Source organism: Pomacea canaliculata, linkage group LG12, assembly GCF_003073045.1.
Source record: "Pomacea canaliculata isolate SZHN2017 linkage group LG12, ASM307304v1, whole genome shotgun sequence".
Taxonomy (NCBI): Eukaryota; Metazoa; Mollusca; class Gastropoda; order Architaenioglossa; family Ampullariidae; genus Pomacea; species Pomacea canaliculata.
The window spans coordinates 21829568-21837634 of record NC_037601.1 but is presented as its reverse complement, the minus strand read 5'-3'; the positions used below and the strand labels follow the sequence as shown (position 1 = coordinate 21837634).

The window sequence follows — 8067 nt, the reverse complement described above, 5'->3', positions numbered from 1 at the left end:
AAGGATATTCCTGCCCCCCCCCCTGTATTTTCCTTGGGGGGGCGGCTGCCCCCGCTGGTTCCTACGCCACTGCCTATCTCATCATTCAAGGGGAGTGGAAAGCTAGAACTTACAACTTAAACGAGAAAAAAAATATGAAAGATGATCAAGTTAGCAAAAAGAAAAAAAAAAGTTAACAATTTTTAAATGCATTAAAATAGTAAAATATCCATCCTTTTTTCGCCCTTCTCTGTTCTCTCTCTCCCCAGAGTGTCGAGTGTCGTCGCAACTTGACGGTTGCTGATCCAGCACCAGGCTGACACTGCAACTGTCTGCTGGCACGAACTTTTTAGTTTTATGCTTTTGTGTGGATTTTGTGTTTAGTTTTGTTTGAATTCATTCATCCAAGGCACGGCTGCATGTTATTTTGTCAGCGATTTTTTGTTTCGTTTTACTTTGTCAAAGGCAAAATCAGGGGAGATAGCCTACTAGTTCTAGAGGACAAGTTACTTATCTCCCTTACCGCTTTTAATATTTTCATACAAAATTTTTTTATTAATTAAACTTTATTTACTACTGCGACTGCAGGAAATGATTTAACATTGACTTGTCACCGGAAATGAGTAACTGGTGAAAATTTTAGGCCTGTAGGAAGTGGGTGAATCAATTACAAAAGTTCCTGGAATAGGACAAGGGTAAATTAAGTTCGTCAAAAAAATATGCCAGATGTAGCTTTTTCGTCAATTGGAATTTGTGGAAGAACAAACCTCTGATATATAAGATTAGCTTTTCAAACATCATAACGATGAATTATTTATTGCAGAAGCTGCTGCTTTAAAAAGCTGGCTTACAATTGTATAGTGTCCTCTTGTTTTGAAAATTGTGAATAAAAATAAAATAAAATAGCTTAATTTGAAAGCTGTCACTGTAGTTGATTTTATCAAGATAGTGGCAGATGTCCATGTGTACATCAATGTCACAACTCTGTCACACATTTCCCCATAAACACAAATCCATTCAGCTAGACGTATATACACATTAACAAACGTGCCTTATACATTATATATTTATAAAGGAATCTGTCAGCTCATCAGAACTTCAAAAATACAAGGACACGATACACAACACATCGCTAACGACACAAGTAACGAGAAAATCAGGTTTTGCAGACTGAAAGAAACAACAAAAAAGTACATCATTTGTGATCAGGAAATCGTTTAATACTCAATACATTTACATCAATTTGTTGTTAGCAGTATCCCGGGTACATTCTACACAGTCCTTTTCTATCCTAAGAATATCCAGTCGAAAAAAAGATGATTGGAAATTTTGGTGTTGAACTCCGTGTCAGCGTAAATAGTGCTTTATCAGAGTGACTGAAAAAGAAAAGTGTAAAATTGCTTACTCATTTATTTCTCGAGCTGCTTGTCCACCAATCCGATTTAATAATTTTTGACCGCAGCGAAACACGAACGCGCATGCGCATACAAAGAACGCACATTTTATTATGTAATGATTAATGTGCACAGAGACAACAACAACAAATATATACATATTTCTGTATAAACAAGTGTGTGTACGTGCGTCTGTGTGTTTGCTGTAACTATGAATGTCTCTCACTCACTCATTCCTCACCTCACATCAGTTGCTGTTGTAGTTTAGCCGGTGGCTGGTGGAACTGGAAAGCGACAAACTGCAAATCGGAGAACACAGTTATTGCCGGCTACCCTGATTACAAAGTACAGGTACTCCTTGCTCACCCAATGTTACCGACTTATGTTATCGTTTATCGATGATAGAAAAATTATTCTCCTAATGCACATCATTTATGCTTTCATCTTTCACTTAAATCCTGTTTACCTCGTATTTCTTCGTTCACTTCAGTTCACGGGTTCATGACCCCGTAAAGTCATTAACACTAAAGAGAGAAAGTGCTAAAGCAGTCAAAGGCTAAACTTTGTAATCTGTCTTCACATATTTAGCCTTCTTACAACTGAAGCCAGGCTTCACAGGTTTAGTAGCCCCTGTTACAGATTATCTCGCCATCCTCTGTGGATTCATTAGCCACCCTTTACTGGCTGAGTAGCCACCATCCACAGATTGCTGAGCAATATTTTATAGGCTTGCTATGCATGTGTTTTGCTTTAATTAACAAAACAATGCTAAAAGAAGAAACGATTTCAATTTTTACAAAGAAGAATATTTCAAGAACAAATACAGTGTGCGAAAAAAAAAACGTGACTAATACAACCTCGTCTTAGGTAGTCCGCAGTTTCAAGACACAGCGATGAGATTGGTAACACGAAGCAATTTCTATTGTACCAATCAAAGAACAGAAAGCAGATATTGCCAGAGTTAACATGGTCGTCATCATCGGGTTCGTCGTCTGCAACGACAGTAACAGCCAACATGACGATGACCGCCAGGCCGAAGATGATGTGTTTGTTGGTCATGGCGAGAAGTTCCCTCGTACAAACAGTTCCTGTGATGGACAAGTGTAGTGGAAGCTGTGGCTTGCAACACACGAGACAAGACACGACAGATGATCAAGTTAGCAGCAATAAAGATAGAGCAAATTTTTTATTCATAAGATAATGCACACGATAAATCCTGGGTCAAGCTTATTACATTTTCATTAGCCAATTAAAAAGTATATATTTATAATATTTATTACGATTTTAAACCTGAGGTCGTTAGAGGTTTACCACTATTCGATTATCCCGGTGTTATTTGAGATGACCGTGCTATAATGCTAGAAACATTATGTGTGCTTATATTTTTTCTTCTTTTCTTTTACAGTAATATCAGTAATGACAAACACAAAGTCACTCAAACCCAACAAACAAGAGACCAGTACTCAAGGTTAGAAACACAGGTTGACAGACTTACCTCAGGAGACAAGGCGACGGTTGGATGGCAGCGCAAACACCTGAACTACAGACTCCGATGTCTGACTTTTATACCATGGCACACGGGAACTGCGCAGTTGAATAAGATGAGATGCAGGCTGTTTGACAGCCACTATCAAGCAAATAAACAAACCATCAAAGAGCAGTGTTTGCGGTAGACACCCATAACGCGATTAAAGCGATGATGACTAATGGCATTCTTTCAGGAATCGTCGGGGGGAACCACAAGGATACGGTCGAGAGGCGGAGGTAGGTTGTTTGTCCATTGGATCCTGTGGAAGAGATAGATATGCAGATTTCCCACGTGCTCTGAAAACAAAACAAACATATTTACCATAGACCTTCCTGCTCGTACACGTACACCAATCGTCAAAAGACAATTTGTAAACCCTCCTCACTTTTGCCCATTACAGGACACAATGTTTGTAAACATGTTTACGAAAATCAAACCGACATGTTTTGATATCATTCTTAATTTTTTTACCTTACAATTCTAGCAAAACATCCGACAAAGGTGAAATTCCCCAAATTTAAATACCACTGCTTCATTAAAGTTCCTGACTGACCATCATGACTGTCACAGCGGAGGTAAAATAACGAAGGGTTAGGACCATAGCGGCAACCATACATGAAGACAAACTAGCAAAAGTCTTTTCACAGCGAAAATGTTTTAAAATATGCAAATCAAAATTCATTGCAAAGTGTCAAATGCAAAAGGTGTATTTCAGCACCACCCTTTTCCAGGACTGCCACATGGCCGTGCTAAATGACAGTGTAGTGGCGTGGGATGCTTGGGCTTGTTTTGGTTTGTTTGTTTGTTCCGTTGCTTTTTGTTTTGTTTTGTTTCGTTTTTTTTTTTTAAATAAGAAAGACGAAAAATTTCAAAAATTATATTGGAAGGACAGAACAAGGAACGACAGTATTTTTGACGATCTGTAGATGATAGCAGTGCACACCCCCACACCCTACCCCCATAACCACCCGGACAGGTAGGAAGGGAAAACACATTAGCCAACTCCCTGCTGACGTTGGCTTGACGTCCACGCTGTCGCCACCTTGTTGCTGAAGCCATGTCTCACTGATTGAAAAGATTGATGCACTTCAGTGATTGTTGTGGTGACAGGTCACAACGTTCAAAACCCAATATGGAGGCTGCGTGCTTCCGACTGTCGCTCGCGGATGCGCGTGTGTGTGTGAAGATGGCGGAACATGGCCGGCTTCTGATCTCATCCCCCAGGCTGTTCTGGTCGCCCTGATGTAGTCATTTAGCCTAGCTGGTCGGTCGTGTTGCCAGTTGCTCTTACGGTTGCCAGTTGTTGAATCGTAAACAAAACCTCGATGGGAAAGCATATAACAGTCGTACCTCTAACAGATGTCCTTTTGCTGTGACAGCCGCCAGACACCAACTTTTATACATCGCACTTCACTTGAGAAGTCTTTGCAATGTTTGTTTGTTTTTTGTTTTTTTTTTTTTGTTTTTTTTTTTTTTGTTGCAGTAACTTTTTAATTGAATGAGAGATTGCGCTCCCATACTCTGATGCCATACTGTTGTATTTATCTTTGTTTGTTGATCTCTTTTGTACTATGAAAGTGGTCTATGCACATTTTGTGTCCACATATGTATTTTAATTTATATTTGTCAAGTGCACTGTAATGCTTTATAGTGCAGAAATGATTTATAAAAATCTAGTATTAATGTTGTTATAATAATAAAGAAGACTGATTATATCTCAATCATTCTCTCATCCATAACAAAAGCTATGGTAAAATGAAAAAAAAAATATTTGGCATGCATTTATGTACCATTGTAAAAAAAATCACTTGTACTCTTTCTTCTACCCATAGTCACGGCATCCGAAATTCTTTACACAAGCCAGGTCTTGCTCGTTATTTGTTTGTGAAGTCAGTTTTAGTTGATCAGCATTTGCAGGACAACCACTGACCAGTGTGAACACATTTTTCGCGTGTCGCAGGCACATTCTCGAAGGCAAAAATTACCAACATTATTATTATTATGAGAGAACAAATGGCAGGTGTGTGCGGCCATATTTGTCTAGTTAAGCTGCTAATAAAAGCTATTCTCCGAGATAAATGCGATTTGTGGGAAAACCTGACAGATTCGGAATGAGTAGCTGAAGTCCGTGTGCTCCTGTACTAATTACCAGAACCTACTGTAAATAAAACTAATGTTTGTTAAATAAAACAATCTGCATGCAAAGGACGCTCCTGCCCAGTCCTGCATCGTAGGGACTGTCGGAGATTCAATGGAGTATTAATGGCAGTTTCATTACTTTCTCATCTGCACGTGCTTAGCTCACGAGTACAAAGACGGAAATAATGATGTTACATCGAGAAAGCTGTGACATGCAGTTTTCTGTTTAATAGTAACGGGACGATGGACTCAGCACCTGACTGCACCCCACACTCCACCACCACATTAGTACTCAAACCATGAACATCAGTACTCGTACAAAGAAACATTTAAATTTAAACCATGAACATCAGTACTCGTACAAAGAAACATTTAAATTCAAACCATAAACAAGTGCACTCTAGAACAACTAGTCTCTGGCTGGATGGCTACAATGAAGCAGTCAGAATGGACAAACACCAGAAGCTGTTTAACTGTCAGGAGTTAACCAGGCAGCAAAGACTGTCGACCGTAGTTGCCAGACTGTTTGCAGAAAAAAATGGAACCAAAAACTTCCCACCGTGTCTCGGGGTACTTGCGGCTAGCGCCACCTATAAAATAAATATCACCACCATATAGCCGTCTGTTTGCATAGTTCTTTAAGAGGACGAAGAAGTAGAAGACTTCGGTTGTACAATGTCACGTGCCGCCTTCAGAGGCGGTGAAGTACTGCTCACTGTCGTCCGACCACTTGTATGACTGAGAGTCTGAGGAAGATTCAGTCGAGGATTTTGTCGACGACACACAAGCAGCTTTCTCTCCCCGTGTGTGTCGCCAGCCAGGGTTTCGTAGTCATGGTCACTGAAAAGGAACAATTTTGTTTTGTCTCAAAATGGTTTCTGTAAACTAATATATTTCAAGAGCCTCGTATTAAAAATCTAGTGGTGTAATTTTTTTCAAGGGAAAGTTAAGTGTAAGATACTATTTCCCAACAGATGGAAATACTCTCTTCAGTTGCCGATTTGCTGATGTCCACACATGACCATGCACAAGTCAGGATTGTCTATGTGAAGGTTTACATTATCAAGGCCTCAACCAAGTGTTGATTAGACGTATCTGTACAAACGTGACATCACGAGCCCGCCCCTTTCTGTGCATAAGAATATTTGTAGGCGTGTTTCTTAAACAAATCTTTAAACAAACCCATTGAATTAAAGCTTTAATATTACATCTACTCGCTTTACAGCAACTATGGCGATATCACGGCAAGCAGCCAGCCCTGTAAACAGATGCCCCGTGCAGAGAAAGAACAGCGTGCCCGAGACGAGAGTTGAACCCAGGACAGCCAGCCTTCATTGTATTGGTGACAGGCGGTGAAGAGGGCGAGAAGACGATGTAAGTTATACCCGATCCTTTGTTGGTGTGAAGCCATCCGAGTAATTCGGGTCTCGTGACTAGTGAAGGTAACGACCCAGCTCCAGCTCCTTTCAAAGCGACTTTGTCCTTTTTTATACATGGACTGAGTTTACCTACCCCGCTAAATTCTTAGACTTTTAAATTCCTTCACCTTTTTTTTTTAATGTTCTTCGTGCTCTATTCTTCTCTTAAACCCCACCTTTCTCTCTCGTCTCCTCCCTCCATCCGCAGTAGAATTTCCCTGCCCAACATTTTAGTATTAATATTACGTTTAACTTCCTCCAGCTTCTCTTTTTTTTAGTTTATATGGTGATGATACACTGCTGCTCACAGTGTTTTCATCATAACATTTTGATGAGCTGATGATATTCTTCGTCATTCATTGTCATTCACATCTGCACAGTGTGGTTACCTCACCTGCGACGACAGCATTTACAGGCTGACTGACAGGCGCCCATGACCGTCGCATCAACACCTGTGAGACTCGAAGACGCTGGACAGACAGAAACATGGAGCTCACTGTGTTATATTTCACAAAAATATATATGTATGCCCATACTTTTTGCAGAGTATAGAGAACTGAATCTTGGATCTATGATCCATCTTGCGGGTAAAAAAGAAGGGAAAGGAAGAAAGAAAAGCCGCTCCACACACACACAATTACAAAATCGTGATACGTACCATCGTCAGTCCATACCCTATACCCTAAACAATATTTCAGGTGACCGATTCAATAGTTGATGACATCGCCTAATTGAAATCATGCACACCGACCTTAATGCTATACTGCTTGTGTGCCTTGTTATTGTTTTGATGCAACTACGACAGTTTACATGGTCCTCGGTTAAACCTCGACTCGTGGCGAAGTCTACCCGACACCCTGGCCCCACCAGGCAGGTTTACAGAATGACAGCCCAATGTAACGAGAACCTTTGGCTGCCTCGACTGTCACTGCACGCTCCATGCACCTTTAGAAAAGCAACAAGAAAATTCACGGTTTTCATCGCCACTTTCACGACACCCCTGGTAGTGTCTCAGTCGGTGTCTTCTAACACCTGATATCTACCTGCAGGATTAAGTAGCGTTTTTATCACACACACAGACACTTACCTAGATATCCGACCTTAGAGACCGCCAGATGATCCCACCCGCACGCTTTTGCTACTTCATTTTGACCTCGCTCCTCCACGACGACAAGTAGCCTTTGACCTTTGGTGAAACTCGTGCTGTTTATGCAATCAGTTTGACTGGTTCCTTCCCTACGAACTCACGTTCGCAACCTGCGGTCCTTGTGACAGAGTCGGAGCAGGATTAACGAGATTAGCGACGAGAGCAAACTTAAAGTGCTTCTATCGCCATTTCACCTCCAGGTGGTGCCAGAAGGCAGAGTTACAACATAGAAATGCTGAGACATCGAGAGAAATCGCGAGCAATGACGAGATTTGGTTTCAAGGGCACTTGGTCGACTCTTATTGCTCAGGAATGTGAACATGAAGCAGGATAAAATATATTACAGTGCGTGAACGTTTGCCTAACCTACATACACACTGCAAATGTACAACAGTCATGATTTAAAAGAAGCTACAGGAATTAACTGTAGTTTATTTCTTTTTTAATGTTCATAGTGACACG

At 40.7% G+C, this 8067-nt stretch overlaps 2 long non-coding RNA genes across 2 annotated transcripts; both read right to left on the bottom strand.

The window, feature by feature from the left end:
* Nucleotides 1-1177: 1177 nt before the first annotated feature.
* LOC112577277 lies at nt 1178-3021 on the bottom strand. Its single transcript, XR_003102032.1, has 4 exons — nt 2869-3021; nt 2231-2492; nt 1615-1672; nt 1178-1355 (listed from the first exon to the last, which is right to left on the bottom strand). It is a non-coding gene; the product is annotated as an uncharacterized LOC112577277 (long non-coding RNA).
* Nucleotides 3022-5399: 2378 nt separating this feature from the next.
* On the bottom strand, nt 5400-7237 carry LOC112577278. Its single transcript, XR_003102033.1, has 2 exons — nt 6853-7237; nt 5400-5880 (listed from the first exon to the last, which is right to left on the bottom strand). It is a non-coding gene; the product is annotated as an uncharacterized LOC112577278 (long non-coding RNA).
* Nucleotides 7238-8067: the final 830 nt, after the last annotated feature.